This window comes from Lichenostomus cassidix, chromosome 1, assembly GCF_008360975.1.
Source record: "Lichenostomus cassidix isolate B80296 chromosome 1, HeHo_3.0, whole genome shotgun sequence".
Classification (NCBI taxonomy): Eukaryota; Metazoa; Chordata; class Aves; order Passeriformes; family Meliphagidae; genus Lichenostomus; species Lichenostomus cassidix.
In genome coordinates this window covers 114,034,775-114,051,842 of record NC_139479.1, presented here as the reverse complement: position 1 = coordinate 114,051,842, position 17,068 = coordinate 114,034,775, and the positions used below count along the sequence as shown (strand labels likewise).

Sequence of the window (17,068 nt, the reverse complement as noted above, 5' to 3'; positions counted from 1 at the left end):
AAACTCAAAACTCAAAGGAAATGACAGAGATCTGCTTTGAAAAATTACAGAAATTTGGCTATTCATAATTGATAGGAGGAGGCCATGGAGCTGCTCCAGAGCCCCTCTGATCTGGAGCCAGGCTGGGGATGTTCACCTGGAGAAGAGAAAGCTCCAGGGAGAGCTCAGAGCCTCTTCCAGTGCTTAGAGGGGCTCCAGGAGAGCTGGAGAGGGACTGGGGACAAGGCATGGAGTGACAGGACACAGGGAATGGCTTCCCACTGCCAGAGGGCAGGGAGAAATGAGATCTTGAGGCATGGAGTCTTAATCCACACCGGGAGTTTCAGAACAGTCCATCAGCACTTGGCCCCTCTCACTCCCTGCTTTCCTGGGATCTACAGAGCTGCTTGGGCTGAATGAGCAATTAGAGTACGAGAAAACAGATGGCTCTATTTGGCAACTTCTTGAAAAGTGTCATTCTGAGACAAGCCAGGTCATGTCACAACTAAATGACTCCAAAAGAACTGCTTTCAGGAGCCTCAGAATAAAGGGATGAAACTTTTCAGGCAGCAGAGTCTGAGATGGTCAATCCGATTGCACCCATTCAGCTTCCATTGGATTTTGTAATTAAGAGCAGAGTTGATTATTCCTCACTATGAGGATCATGGAATCATCCACTGGTTTGGGCTGGAAGGGACATTTTCAAGGTATTTAGTGATTGCAGAAAAGATGCATATTGAGCAAAGTATTTATATGCTGCGTGTGTCTATTCTTCCTTTTCACTTTTTATTCAAAATCCCAAAGCTTTTCCACATATGGAGAGATAATCCTCTGCTAAAATGCCTTTGGGACCACAGGGATGCCACTGGACTGTTGCACTGCTCGTGCGCTAATCCAGACAGATTTTTAGCATCTCTGAGGACAGGAACTCCAGTGTACAATTAATCCAAAGGTTCTGCAATTAATTCCCATTCTCTTTGTAGTGATCTCGGTTCAGAGCAGTGAAACAAGACCAAAACACACTAAATCAGCCAACAGCACCATTTAGGAGTTCCCTGGCCCAGAAATCAGCTACAATTTGAGAAAGGGCTGGTGGCTGTCATGGCTTTGTTGGAATTCACTATGCCTGATCCCTCAGAATTCTCCATTATATCCAAGGCACCTTGGACAGGGTGAAGTTCCTTTGTGCTTCACTGAGATGCCAGTTTGGGACAGCTGCAAGAGCCCCCCTGCTCCAGAAGTTTTTGAGCAGCATAAACAGTTGATGTTTTCTGGGATGAGACCAGTTGGAATGACCAGTACACACCATCCTTTTCAACTGCTGCCAACACGTGTTTCAATGGCCATTTTAAATCAACCAGCACAACTCCCAGCAACACAAAACACATGGAGGAATTTTCAGCTGGATTGTATGCTCAGGAGTTGCCCATGTCACACCAACCACCAGAAAAACAGACAGCACTGCCCAAATCCATCCTTCATTCACTCATCCATAGAAGGGCACTGTGAACTCACGGTTGATTTCAAAGCCAAAGCTGCTCTTTGCAATTCAGAGGAGAATTTGGCAAACAACCCTTTTTCCAAAGCATGGTTCCTGCTTTTCCACTGCAGTCTCATCATAGATAGGGCCAGTCAGGGGAGAGGCAATTAATTTTTTTTTTCTGAAAGACAGGACCTGCATTCTGTGCAAATGAATGTTTTAAAATACAGTTTTAGGCCACAGAGTCTGCAGTTTAGTGATGCCACCTCAGTGAATGTTCCTTCCCAGCCTGTCATCACCAGGTGAGTTCTAGCAGCTCATTTAATGCAGAACTAGAAGAAAATTAGATTCTTTAACCTGAATTTAATATTCATAATTAGGTTTTAACTTCAAAACGAGTTAAAGATGAAAACCCATTTTAAAATGTAATTTCAAGAACATATTTACTCATGGCTTTTGAGCTATTGCAAGGCCAGAGTTTGCTGGGTCCCTATACCAGGAGCATGTCCTACAGGGTATTTACCAAGAAATTCCAGGGGATTTCTAGTTATTAACAAGATCCAGCAGAAAGATAATCTGACCTGGTAATTCCCTTTTCAAAGGTTTCCTGAAACACAGGTGAAAGGGCTGGGAGTTATTCTGGGAGAGAGATTTAGTACTGGTAGAGTTACAAAAGACATCCCAACATCTTGCAATTCAGCATCCAACTGGCACCAAGAGGCTTTGTCAGCCCCAAATAAAAATGTTAACACACAGCCTTTTCCTTAGTTATCCTCACTACAGTCACCCCACAAATGAGGAATTTTCAGGCTAAGTCAGAACACACAGTTCAGTTATTTAAGAAACTTCAAATTCTCTTTTTCTTTACCCAACTTCCCCCCGATTTCTCTCACTGTGTCCTTCCCAGCCAAGAGCAGCAAATGGAAATCTGCTCCACATCCGTGTGAGCTAATGGTCTAATATAAGTGGAAACTATTTCCTTATACCAGGAGAAAACAGCCATCAACAAGACAAATAGGTGGAATTGCTCATTCCTAAGTGTTTCCGGATGAGTAGGAAAAGGGAAAAAAAGATGTTCTGGCTCTCCCTGAACCACAGCTGAAAAATATCGCTTCTCCTACATCCCAGAATCAAACAGACTGCCACCCAGAGCCACACGTGGTGTTCCTAACTTGGGAATACTGCACATTGCCTGCTTTATTTGGGGATTTCTGATGTATTTTTTCAACAGCAAGAGCTGTGTTTACCGTGAGGACTCTGATGGCTGAGCGTGCCGTCAGTCATCCGGAAATTCTGCAAACAAACTGCACTCAGCTCTTCCCTGCCAAGAATAAAATCTTATTTGGGACAGGGAAAAAGCCAATGTTCTCTAACATGAGCAGGGTGACATGGAAATCTGCATCTGTTCACAGGAGGATTTCAAATATGGATCATTCCGTGTAAGAAAAGTCCAAAGGAGGGAAAATTAAAGGCAACAGACTGCCTGTGGTCTGCTTGAGGAATGTGAGAGAACTTCCAGTGGGAGAACAGGAGAGCAGGGAGGAGGAGGCTTATCGGGAAACAAAATAATGGGAAGCAAATGAGTCAAAATCCAAACCTAGAAGAGCTTAAATGAAACTACAGAGTACCTTAAACTTAGAAAGTACATGTAGCAAAGACAAATCTGCTTCATGTTTATTCCCTTACAAGCATGGAAAGATTGGGTATTTCCAGAAAACTTCATGAGGGAAGAAAAAGCAAATATATACAAAGTCAATAAAACAAAACATTGTTTACTTAAAAAGTCAGGAAAAGTTAGAACGCCCTGTCCATGATGTATTCAAAAACCCTTTATCACATTCAAATCACTCACTACCTAACAGAAGAAGACTTGTCCTTATCTTGAACAAGTGTCCTAAGGATTATGATGGAATTAGCCAATGTCTTCTTTCCCATGAAGAAAAGTGGCTGGAATGCTGCATTGCCCTCACTCAGATAAACAGACACAGCATGGGAAGCAAAATAACTCAACCCAAATCCCTCAATTGTGGCTAAAGAGTCCAGAACTGGGGGATAAACCACCTCAAAAAGCTACTTACAAAAGCCTCAGTGAGACACTATTAAAAAATTAAAGTTATAGGACAACAGGAAAAGGGACTGTTATGGATTAGGGAGCAGTTAAGCAATAGGAAACAGCCTGGTATTAAACTTGGGATTTTCAGGCTCCCGAAAGAGTGACAGCAAGGTGCTCCCAGAGCCTTAATATGGACCAACAGCTGAAACTGGGAAAGAGAGCAGAAGAGACAAAGCAATGTTTGTGGGGATTAAATTATTCATAATAGTCATAATTAAGTTGGGAGAGCCCTGAGAGAAGTTCAGAGAGTGAAATCATCTGCTAAGAGATGCAAGGTAGCGTGTGTGTGCTGAATAAAACAATAAATCCTGCTCATATTGCAGTGGCTGATATGTTAGAAAGACCCCCTAGAATCAATTTTTGGCTATCCAAAACTCACTCATGATGGAGCTTCTGGAACCCTTCACTGAATGCTGTAATTTTTATATTTATGCAATGAAAACCAAATGGCCAAATGATTAAAAAAACGCATTAAACGCTGCACTTAATTTTCTTTCAAAATTAACAGCATTTCTGAATTAAATTCCAGTGCCTAAAGGGGCTCTAGGAGAGCTGGAGACGGACTGGGGACAAGGATGGAGGGACAGGACACAGAGAATGGCTTCCCACTGCCAGAGGGCAGGGATAGGATGGGATATTGGGAAGGAATTCCTGGCTGTGAGGGTGGTCAGGCCCTGGCACAGGGTGCCCAGAGAAGCTGTGGCTGCCCCTGGATCCCTGGCAGTGTCCAAGGCCACACTGGACAGGACTTGGAGCAACCTGGGACAGTGGAAGGTGTCTCTGCCCATGGGAGGGGGTTGGAACTGGCTGGGCTTTAAGGTCCCTTCCCACCCAAACCATCCCGGGATTCTCTAAAATCCAAAGGTGAGGTGGTTCTATGTGTTACTTTGATCAGGTGGCACCACTGGAAAAAAACAGTCTGAGGGAAGATCAGCATTTGAAACTGGTTTGGTTGTTATAGAATCACTTGGAGCTCAGCTCTGGAACCTTCCAGATCCCAGAATTCCAGGATGGGTCAGGCTGGAAGGGATCACAGTGCTTCATCAGATTCCACCTCCCTGCTCCAGCAGGGCCATCCCAGAGCACAGGGCACAGCACTGTGTCCATGAGGCTCTGGAATATCCCAGTGAGGACACTCCACAGCCTCTCTGGTCTCTGTTCAGGGTTTGGTCAGTGCACAGTGAAGTTCTGCCTCATGTCCAGGTGGACCTTCCTGGGCATCAGTTCCTGCCTCTTCCTCTTGTCCCATTGCTGGCTCCATGAAACAGATGTGGGACACCTTTTCCCAGATGTACCTTTACCTTTTAATTCCCTCTACTTTAATTTCATCAGCCTGCAAAGACATTTAAGAGCCACTAAAACCCATTTGTGTCCATTGTGAGGCCAGCCCTCGTTTGTGAGCCATGGCAGAGCAACACAAATACTGGATCATAAACCTGGCATTTGGGTTTTCTTTTTATAAACCACACCTACTTCACAGGTGGGACTGAGAAAGGATAAAGAAAGATGGCACAAAAGATGACAATGGTGACAAGAACTGAAGGTTCAGCTCTGTGTGTGGCTTTCAAGGGAAAAAGTAGAATCAAAGGAGCAGAAAAGAGGAGGAACTCTATAAAAACATACACAGCGGAAGGCAGAGCCACAGGGACTCCTGCAATGCTCTTCCTGCATTGGCAGCAAGCTCTGGAGCAGGGGGGTAAGAACAAGGACAATGCATGTGCAAGAATAATGTTCTCCTCTCATTTTACCAACAGATATTCCTATTATAAACTGATTTAGTTAAATTATCAGGAGAAAAGTGATGATCTTACATTGCCCACTCTGCTCACATTATTGCTCACCCCCACACCGCGGTGAGGTGCTGAAGGCAGCATGTCACAATAATTTCTCTGAGCAGTATTTGACTGATAACCTCCCATGTCCAAGCAATTCTGTTATTTTTAAGTCACCATTAGCATCAGTCAATTCCTACGGCATTCACCTGAGATCCTGCAGACACAAAACCTTCATAAGACAAAAAGCTTTTTTTCCCCCCAATCAATTATTTTAAGGTCGTGAATGGAAATTTTTTTCTCTTAAAGCAAGTTGTCTTTTTGTTTGAGGAAAAAGAATACACACATTTCCTCTTGTGTAGAAGACATTCTGATTGCACTACAGAGATCCTCCTGATGCACTTGCAGTGCCAAATAACCCTCAGGAAAATGAATTTTTCAAGCAGTAAAATATATGGATTAACAGTCTGGAACACCCGCACCCACTCTGTAACCCCCAGGACTAAACCCAACAAATTCCTGGGCTTGTGAATGAGCTCTTCCTTCTGCCACATGCAGGAATGCAATGCCATGGATGCAGCAATGTGCAGTCAGGATGTGTTTTATCAGCACAGGACTCCGACAACAATGCATCGCCTTGGCAGAGCGCTGTGAATTCCAACTGAAGGCTCTCCAGCCCGGCCTGCTGGAGCTGCACGTCACAAATAAAGCAATGATTCACAACTGAACTGCACTGAGATGCTCTGGGAGGCCACAAGCACCCTGGGGATGGGAATTTGCCATTCCTGCACTCCTGCAGCTGGGGGAGGGAGCCCAAGGATGACATTCTGGGGTCATCGTTCCACCCCAGGAGGAGAATAAATGGAGGGGAGGAATAACAGTGAATAAACTGCAGTGGTCTTCCCATACAGCACAGTTACACTCAATCATTGCCCCCAGTCTGCTAACTCTCTGCCTGTAATCCTTTTCAAACCAACAGGAGAATTGGCTCCTCACTCCAAAATCCCACGTTATTTCAACATTAAATGCAAAATATTTCGGGGCTCCAGCCTGAGTCCACCAGAGGAACCAAAGCAATCAGCTTGTAAATCCCTATCCAAGCCTTTAATGAACTGACAAAGAGAATCCTTGAGCAGTACCTGGGCAACAACAACAAAACACTTTATCGTTAACTTCTGATGAATAATCAGCTCTTTTCCAGGCACTTTTGCTGAAAAAACACCTTTCAAAGCTGACCTACCCAAAGACAAGGCAACAGCAGCTCCACAAATGTAGAGTACTGCTTGTCTCCACAGAATCCCAGACTGTTTCGGGTTGGAAGGTGCCTTAAAGTCCATCTCACTCCAACCCCCTTCCATAAGCAGGGACATCTTCCACTAGAGCAGGCTGAACTCCAGGAAGAGCTTAGAGAAGAAACAAGGAGCTTCACTTTTAGGTGGCCTCACAAGTTATAAATAATTAATTATCCCCGAGCTGCCAGACCAAGACACCTTTCATGGATGAAGGATTTTTTAGGGGGAGAATCCTGGAGAGAAATGCTGCTGATAAGGCTTCACACATATATAGAACAAACTGAAAGTGCAGTGACTGACTTCCAGCCCCGTTCTGCTTTTTGAACTTGCAATCTTGACATTAAGCTGTCTTATTTTTACCTTGAAATGACACACTCAGCTGTACAGAACACACAAAACACAGCGATTCTCCTTGTTCCCAGCTGTGACAGCCAGGAAGACTGACAGACAGGCACGAGGAACACGCTGAAGTGCCAAGGAATTATCAGCCACAGTGTCCAACAGGAGCAGGGCAGTGACCTGTGCTGGCACTGCTGGGGCACCTCCAGCCCTGGGGCAGCTCTGGGCTCTTCCTAAAAAGAAGATGTCCAGGGAAGGGAACAGAGCTGGGAAGGGTCAGGAGCACCAGGAGAGACTGAGGGAGCTGGGTAAGGAGCTCAGCCTGGAGCAAAGAAGGCTCAGGGGGACCGTGTGGCTCTGCACAGCTGCTGACAGGAGGGGACAGCCAGAGGGTCAGGCTGTGATCCCAGGGAAAATTTCTTCCCCAAAAAGAAGAAATTCACAGCAGCACAGCTGCCCAGGGCAGTGGTGGAGTCTCCACCCCTGGCAGGATTTAAAAGCCATGTGGATGTGCCTCTGAGCAGCATCTCAGCTATCTGCAGATCTATGCCAGACATGGGGCTCAGCATGGCCTGCACCTTCATGGATCTGACATGTAATTCCTCATGGACACTGACAAACTGGGAAAAGCCTTTTACACCTGCGAGAGAGTCCTTCTGCTGTGTTGGTTGAAGTGGAGAACACTATTTTCACACTTTAATACAAAAAATGGAAAATTGGTATGTGTAAGGAACCCAACACCAAAATGAGAGAGAACTTAGGACAGAAAGAATTTGTGATTTTGCTCTGCAATCAATTTGTCTCCAGTTTTCCCAGTGTTTATGCACTTTCCTCCTCTCCATTACACAACCACACCACATCCAAGGCTAAACAGGATTCTAATGATCTCCCATTAGCTAAACTTCCTAGCACAACACTTCCAAAGAAAGAAAAGGTTGAAACCTGCCATCAGTAGAAGGAACATTTCAAAGGACCAGGAAACCAACTAAATTGTTAGTTTCCCTGCTCCAAATCTGTAGCTTGTAAGGATCCACTCCCCCATGGAAAAACCAGAAAAGGCATTAAATAACCATAAAAGAAGTATAAAAGTTTAAGAGCAGCTGCTGTGTAATATCTCCTGACTGGATACAGCAACAATATGGGAAAAAAAAAGATTTTAAATGCTTGGTCTGTACAGCAGCAAGAACTCACCCCTTCTGTTTATTGATTCTGCTCCAAAGGGGCACAGACCACCTACTCCCAAATTGGGCATGTCCATCTCAAATTGTATAGGGGATTTCACCCACTGAGTGATAGCAGACTAGGAGGCTTTGAGGACAATTATGTGGGATGAAAAGGAGAGAGAGGGAACCCTCAGCCCTGAATGAGCACGTGGAACAGCAATGTCTAGACAGTGCTGACACCTTTGTCTTTGGGAAGAGGGATTAGGGAAGGAATCTGGCTGTGCTGTCCCCTGTTTGATATTAAACCAGAAAACACTTTGGGCTAAAGGCCTGGCCTTGTTCCAGGAACCACTTTATTAGGAAGGAGCTGAAGAAAAGGAGGTCTGTAAGAGTGAGAGTGAGGTTTCTGCCTGGCAGTCACAGCAATTAAACGAGCTGCCTTGATGAGGAGGAAAAAACCATCCGAATAAAACCCAAAGGCTCAAAAGAGCAGGAGAAAGTAATTTGAAGAGTAGGTCAAGCCTCCCGAGGGGATTACCTTTCCAGTTTGAGCCTTAATGCTGGAGACATGCTTGGAAAAGCTGACCAGTGAGATCCTGCTGATCCCACAGATGACCCCGAAACGTCTGGATGCTCTGGCACAAGCCAAGTGTTAAAAGGGAATGCTGAAAACCATGCGTGTTAGGATCAAAACTGACAGACCTAGAAGGTTCCTTCTCCTCCCTTCTATCCTCCTTTTCTCCCTGCATCCCTTCCTCCCTTCCTTCCCTGCCATGAGATTGCTGGGTTAAAATGTGTCTCATCAAATCCCAGATCACATAAGAAACTTGAAAGATTCACTTCAAAGAGCTACTTCGGCAAACAAAGCATTTAAGTCAATTTAATGCTTCTCATACTGGAAAGAACCACTTCCTTCAATGGGAAAGGAAAACAAATAATGGAGAGTCAAAGCCAGGAACATTTGTGGGAGCTGGGAATAACCAAGCCCAGGCTGTGGCTGTGAAGAGATGAGGGGCTCACACTTCCCTGGCTGTTCCAGTGGTTCCAACATGATGGACTTCTCTCCAAGGATGTTCTGACTGAGGGTGAAAAACAAAACAGAAGCTCAAAGGCTTTCATTCTTACCCAAAAATCCATCTGCCAAACACGGCAGACGCTGGAAACTCACTGCCCCAAGGACTTGATGTGTTCAGGGAAGACAGGAGAGAATACAGCCCTTAAATATCTCCGTGCCTCTAAAGATATTTGCCATTTCAGAACTATGCTGCTGTTAGGAACTGATTTTTGCTAAAAATGCACTTTAAAGGCAGTTCCCCTTTCCCTGAATATCCAGAGGACATTTCCAGTTCAATACTCCCAAGTTCTATAGTACCACCATCACCTCTTCAGGCACATAGGAAGAAGGAACGGAGAAGGAACCTTCTAGCTCTGCCAGGAAATTAAGGCAGAGCTGGAGGATCCCAATGTTGGCTCCTTAAGGACAAATTGGGATGGAAACCCAATCCAAACTTCTTTTCATGCAGCAGTTAATGTGACAATATCTAAAAGAGAAGGAAACTTTATACAGACAGAGGGAAATCTTAATTCACAAACAGACCAGAGGCAATTACCAAAATTATAGCAATGGAATTCTTTTTTTCCAGTCAAGCATAATTATGGCAAGTCCATTGGAAAAAAAAAAAAAGCTTAGGCTATGATTTGCGCTTCAATTAATTTTCAAACTTTTGTGTGGAGAATTGATGGCCAGAATTGAGAAGTACAAGAACTACCATACATTGCAATACACTCATCAATGTTTTAATACAGGATTTCCAAGGATCAAACACAGACAATGTTCCAAGGTTTAGGGATTTTGGATTTTTTTTTTTTCCTGTTAGCCTGTATGAAAGAGACCTTTGACCTTTGTATGAAGAGACCTTTGGTGTCTCTTCCAAGCCCAGCCCTTCTGGGATTCAGGGATTCACACACAGCTGCAGCACAGCACAGTGGGCAAATCCAAGGCTCCTGAGAATATTTTCCTGTCTGAAGTTTACCAAGGGTGCCCAGGGCTCACAACAAACCCTCAGGATATCGTTCCTGCCAGTCTGACAATACCAAGTTATCACTTCCACATGTTGAAAAGGAACATTTCTGTACTAAAATATCTGCAAAGTTCTGCCCAATTGCTTTACAACTTCATTGCTTATAATTGGCTCTTGCTCCTCCAGCCCAAGAATTTCACACAAAATTCCAATTATACAATCCAGCATGAGACAGGCAGAGATAGAGACCCTCTAACAAGCTTAGGCAAAAATCAAAGGGCTAAATCAAAAACTGGCTCACACCAACTCTATTCTTTGTGCAGTCAACCAAGACTAATTAATGCTTTTAATGGCAGTTTACCCCTTTTGGCGCCATAAATCAGAACAGGCAGCTTTTCTGAATTAACAAAAGAATCTGTGAAAGGTGTAGCTCATTAAGCACACTCCCAAATTCAAATGCACTTAATCAGAACCAGGTACATTGAGCAGGACTGTACTCCAGGAGCAGGGCAATCTGCAGGCTGTACACAGGGAACATTCATTCATCAACACAAACAAGGCTGGCACACCGGGAAGAGGGGCTGAATTATACATCTGAGAGAAAGGCCCCTGCTTCCAGCACGGCTTTTGTGAGGGCAGGAATGTGGAGCACCCTGCGGGAAAGCACTGGGGAAAGGTGGAGGGAAAAGGGAGGATGTTTCCCACAATCTCACCTCAGCCACAGAGTGCTTGAATGGAGCACATTGGTGCTGCTGAGCTGTTGGAGCAGCTCCAGACAAGGCACCACGGCAATCAGAGGGATGGAGCAGCTCTGCCATGAGGAAAGGCTGAGAGAGTTGGAATTGTTCAGCCTGGAAAAGAGAAACTTTGAGGTGACCTAATGTGGCCTTCCAGGACCTGAAGGGAACCTACAAGAAAGATGGAGAGACTATTGACAAGGGCTTGCAGTGACAGGATAAGGGGGAATGAAGCCTCCTCTCAAACTGACAGAGAATAGGTTTAGATTGCATCTTAGTCAGAAATTATTCCCTGTGACAGTGGTGAGGCCCTGGCAGAGGTTGCCCAGAGAAGCTGTGGCTGCCCCTGAATCCCTGGAAGTATTCCAGGCCACCTTGGAGAAACCTGAGGTAGTGGAAGGTGTTCCTGCCCATGGCTGGGGTTGGCACTGGATGAGCTTTAAGTTCCCTTCCAACCCAAACCATTTGGGGATTCTATGATGTACCTGAACATGCTGTACCATATTGCACATGGAAACTTCCTCTTGTATGAGATGATAAATTTACTAGGATTAATAACCTAGGATTTCATCCTAACAGTCTTGCAAATACTTTTCTTAGTCAGATCCACTAATCTAACAAAATCCCCTTTTAAAATGTTTTTGCCACAGTTTCTTCCCCATAACCCATTTAACCCTGCCCTCTGCCAGTGGGAAGCCATTCTCCCTGGTTCCTGTCACTCCAAAGTCCCTCTCCAGCTCTCCTGGAGCCCCTTTAGGCTCTGGAAGGGGCTCTGAGCTCTCCCTGGATCCTTCTTCTCTCCAGTGAACACCCCCAGCTCTCCCAGCCTAGCTCCAGAGCAGAGGGGCTCCAGCCCTGGAGAAGCTCCATGGCCCATCTGGATCTGCTCCGGCAGCTCCATGTCCTCCTGATGTTGGGGGCCCCAGAGCTGGATACAGCACATAACTTGGCTTGACAGAAATCATTTTCTGTATCACATGTTCTCTGAAAGGAATTTTGCTCTCCAAAAGAGAGCTGGCAGTGCAGGAAAACTTCTGATCTGTGGACAAAGGATTTGCTCCTGCACTGAAAAAATTCACTAAGTGATGCTCCCAACAGCATGGAAGTATCCAAGAACTGCTGGCAAAATACTCCTCTTCAGCTCTGGATTCAGTGCATTCCCAGCCCAGTGAGGACCCCACCAAACTGGCAGAAATGCTCAGGAGACTGAAGTCCAGAAATTCTCCATACGAGTTCAGAAACATTGAGGAGCAGAAGCATAAAGTCCAGGCCCAGTTCCAAATTCCACTCACACACACTGGATAAAAAACAGCCTAATGTAAAAGCACATTTAAAAATATTTACATCAAACCAAACCATTACAGAGATAAGAGAGGTATTTATAGAAACACATGGATTTTACACACTCACCATGTTTAACTATTTCATTGCTGGAATTTCAATCAGGATGTGGGGGAGTGGGGTACTTCCCAAGCAGGGCACAACCTAAGGAAGCTGAGTTAAGGCATGGAGCACTCACATATTCAAGAGTTTAACTCAATTTATTCCATCTTTTGATTTCTGAATGAACACTGAGTCTAACAGGGAGGGGTTCAACTCAAGATGAAGTCACCCACAAGTAAATATCTGAAGTGGCTGCTGGAGATTCCCAGCAGGGCAGTCACAGCCTGGAGAGCAATCCCAATCTGCTTGGGCAGCCAAGTCTCCACAGGCTCCATCAGTTCCACTTCTGAGCTTAAAATTTCTTAATCTGGAGCTGAATTGGAGCAGGAGCCCATGGAGCAGGAGCTTTTTGATGCAAAGCCAACACTTCACATTTTCCCACTTCAAACACCATCCTGTCCTTTGGATCTCCCATCAGTTCCAGCCTTACTTTGTCTCCTTCCTCCCATCCCACCACCCATCAAACCCACCCTTGGCTTTGCCTTTCCCCTTCCACAGCCCTGGATTTCTGCTTCTCATCCCCCAAAAAAGCTGCAGAGCCCCAGCAGGGGAAGCCATGCAGAAAAAGGGACACGAACAGCATTAAGTCCCTTTTTTTTCAAATTTATCCCTTTTTTTCTAGCATGAAGAGGGGGAAAAGGGGACGTGGAAGATGGACTGGGGATCCTTGTTGTTGCTCAAGGCTGACACAAGCAAGGACAAAGCTTTTCTGAGATCCTTGGCATTTTCTGTCCCATCCCACCTAAGATGGGGTGAGCTGCTGAGGGTGGAAGTGGAAGGAACACCCAGATTTTTTGTCCCAGACACATGTAACACATATATATATATATATATATGTATTTATACATGCTCAGAGGGCTTGACCTGCTCAGGTCTCATCATGCTGGGCACTACAAACCAAATTAAAGAGTTAAGATAGAACCTGCTCCAACCAAATTACACTGAAAAGTTTATATTTAAAAACATTGTTTCCAGCTTTCTTCCACCAAGATATATAAACTATCAGGAAACAATTTGCCTGTCTCCAGGCAAATGGCAGAAGTTTATATCAGACATCATATCTGTGCCAACCCAGTGATTTGACCCAGCTAATGAACACGAGTCTCCTTTTTAATATAAAACAAAAATGTGTTGTTTTACTAGGAAGACACTAAGACTAATAAACACTAAAAAAAGAAACCCTCTCACAATTCTTTATAGGAGCAGCATGTAAGTACTGAGTGTTTTACTGACATCAGGCTGCTGATGACCTGATGTTTATTAACTTTAAAAATCAACACAATAAAATACACCAGGCACGAGTGTTGCTGGAGCTTCAGCTTATGCATTTCTTCACCCAGAAATTACTTCTCATTTTAAAATGTAAAGTGCCACTGTAACAAAATTCATTTAATAGAAAGGAGAGTCCAAACCGTATCAAAGAGCAACACTTAACATTCAACACTTGCAATCTCCACAGCATCCAAGGCTTTCCTGTCTGGAGGGAGCAGGGGAAAGGTGTTGGGAGGAGCAGCTAAAGTCAAGGGCTGTAACTGAAAGGCACAGATACAAGATGAATTGGTACCTCTTGGATACGAGCTTCCTTGGGATGGAGATAATCCGGAGAGGAGTGTGCCTGGGCAGGGAGTCTTCACAGCATTCCAGAGCTCTGCAGCAGCAAGGACAGAGAGAGAGAGAGAGAGAAACACCCGTGAGGCTCTGTGGAAAACCTGCTGGAAGAAAACAAGGCTCTTCCCAGCTCACAGTGGTCTTCACCTCCACTGGAGCAGAAGGAGAAAAGGGACATGTAAGAAATGCAGGCAGAAAAAAAAGGTGGAGTGCTGGAGATGCAGGATGAGAGGAGAGGGAAGGGATACTAGAGCTGGCAATAAGACTGAGGTATTCCCAGCTTTCCAAACTCCAAGCTTTCATTTAAATACTTCCTTACCAGCTATTTGTCAGGATTTGGGACTAAACAGGTTTTAGCTTGAGTTTTACATGTTACTCCTACATCCTCCCTTCCCAGCTGACAAAAAAGCTCCGAGAACTGAAAATGAAATCCCTCAAAATAAAGTGCAGCACCCAAAAAAAGCTCTCAAGGCACTCCACATGCTTTATGCATTACAGGGAGGAACAGAAACCCTACTGTTCCCAAAGCAGGACCAGCTCCTCGGATCAGTTGTTTATTTTAATCAACCCAGTACCAAACGGTTTACATTAAATATTTTTTCATGGTTTCTAACCACTGATCCCATATTAGTTTACATTCACTCAAAAACACTCTGGGGGAGAAAGCAGGATGGAGAAAACATTGAATCCAGTAAAACAACGGAGATTTTCCTTGGGAGTGCTGGTCCATCCCACTTTTCCATGTAGAATTACACCATCAAGCCCAGCATATGAAACAGCATGAATTTGTAAATGAACAGAAAATGCTAAAATCTTCATTTTAATTGAACCTTTCTTTTTCCTGCCTCCTGCAGGAAGCCACCACCTGCCATCAGAAATGGCATCCTTGGAGAGAAGTCAAAACCCATCCTGCTGATGCTGCAGTGTCCAAATAATCCCAACACCAGGAGCATGAGCATGAGCACCCTCAGGGAAATGGGTCAGGAATATCTCCACCTGTTGCTTCCACTTCTGTATTTCTACAATACAATGAGCATATTCATTGCTTGGAATTTAATCCTGGTCTCAGGCTTTTTGACTTGTTTTTATGGCCCTTCAATTCAAAGATAGAACACTAAAATATCTCCAGGAGAGTGAGGAAAGCATAAATGAATTTCAGCAGAGACAAGGACTTGAGAAATCTCATCCCATCAAGCTTTGCAGTGGCAAATTAGTCTCTCTCTGAGCACATTCTGTACTCAAAGTAGCCTCAGTGCTTCAGGAGGTACCAAATATAACACAGCCCCATTTTAACTTCCTTCCAGGAATACACACATTCATTTATCAAGAAGACGTGGGCTGCAGCTCCACTTCCAACAGCTTCAGTAACATTTTGTAAAATTAAACAAATTACTCCTTTTGTGGCAAGAAAGAAGCTGAAAATAAGTTCAAGCAAATGGGGGAGAAAACCACCTCCCCCATATCTCCCTCCCCCCATGGATTTCAGGAAAGCATGCCTTGCACCGGGCTCAGCACCACTCCTTCTGCTGCCTTCACACCTCAATCCCCAAACCTTTATCATTATTATTTAATTTCAGAGATGCTTTGATACCTCGATTAGCTCCAGGTCCCCATTTTGGAATATTTTGACATCCTTACGTTTGTAAAAGCCAAGGAAGCCCATAAGCTCTTGCTTACAAACACTACAGGTGTGTGTCCCACAGGGCTGAATGCCCAGAGGGTTCCCAGGATATGGTGGGAGGACAGCACTGCCACAACCTTTAATGCCAAGGGGTTCTCCAAATACTCCTCCTTTTGTTAGGCTCTGGCTGTTACAGAGAGAGAGAAGAGTCCCCACCTCTCATTAACCTTGGCAGTGGATCTTTCTTTAGCTGCAACAGCATCAATACCTGCTTGCATTGTGCTGCCACTCAGCACATTCACCCTTTCTGGATTTTTTTTTGCTCCTTTTCTGGTTTTTTTTTTACCAGAAGTCAAAGTGATTCTGTTCAGAGTACGTGCATGCTGCTGCTGCAGAGAGAAGCTGTGAGGAGCTGCAGAGATGGAGGCTGTGCAGCTCCCAACACACACCTCTGCCCTCAAAAACCAGCAGGGAACCATCAGCATTGACCAAATTTGGATGCATTTGCAGAAAAACAATGAGTCTAAATCAGTGTCTTTGAGTGGAAGCACAAAGACATTCCCTATAGAATGAGAAAAACCAAATGATTTTGTGAGGGGGTATTAATTTGGAAAATTTAGGGAAATAGCAGAACATTGGGAAGTCCTGTTGGCATGACCACGTTCATCGGGAGTGTGATCCGGGATTAAATCCCAAATTACAGGCAGGGAAAACTTCAAGGACACAGAAGAAACCAGCCCTGCCTGTGGGGAAACCTGTGCCAGAGCCTCCCCACCCTCACTGCTAGGAATTCCTGCCCAATATCCCATCTCTCCCTGCCCTCTGGCAGTGGGAAGCCATTCCCTGTTGTCCTGTCACCACAAATTCCCACAAAAAGTCCCTCTCCATCGTTCTTGCCAAGTTAAGCAAAGAAACCAAAGGAGGTTCCTGCAGCCTAGAATTGCTCCTTCCCTTCCCACTTTCTTCTTCCTATGAAAAAAGATTAAATCCCTCAATATTTTGTAAGATTACTGCAGCTACTTAGGAGGGAAGCTCGTTCCCTAATATCTTCATCAACTCCATGTGCTATTTCAAGCAGCAAAACAGATTTTTAATTCTGTCCTCCCTCCTATGCCCCAAATTTAGTTTTCCTCTTTTGTTTTCGTAGCCACACTTTAATGATGATCTTATTACAATTATTCTTCTATGTCTCTCCTTTTTATCCATTATTTTTGTTCTTCTTTCCATAAAATTGGACTCCAGTGGTAGGAGCTGGGTAGACGGATTATAAAATAGATTGTGAGTTAATTAGGAGGTGGTGATTAAAACACCTGCTTTGGTAGATTGCAGAGGGTTCTGATAAAATAGTGGTAGCATAATTAATCTTAAAATACACTCCACAACTGCTTATCAAATGAAGATAAAAATATTCAGCAAATGTCTGACACGCTGGAGAGTTAAATCCTATTCCACAATATTTTGGGTTTAACCCTCTGCATAACCAAACCCCACAAAAAGAAA

At 44.5% G+C, this 17,068-nt stretch overlaps 1 protein-coding gene across 4 annotated transcripts in view; it reads right to left on the bottom strand.

The window, feature by feature from the left end:
- The window catches only part of FAM168A (family with sequence similarity 168 member A), a 125,653-nt gene that overhangs the window by 73,397 nt on the left and 35,188 nt on the right, over window positions 1-17,068 (bottom strand). For 2 of the 4 annotated variants that reach the window (XM_085077948.1, XM_085077939.1), the window contains one exon: window positions 13,904-13,987. The exons of the other annotated variants lie outside the window; for them this stretch is intronic. The gene's annotated coding sequence lies outside the window, so the exon portion shown is untranslated. The remainder of the gene's footprint in view (window positions 1-13,903; window positions 13,988-17,068) is intronic. 4 annotated transcript variants of the gene reach the window in all.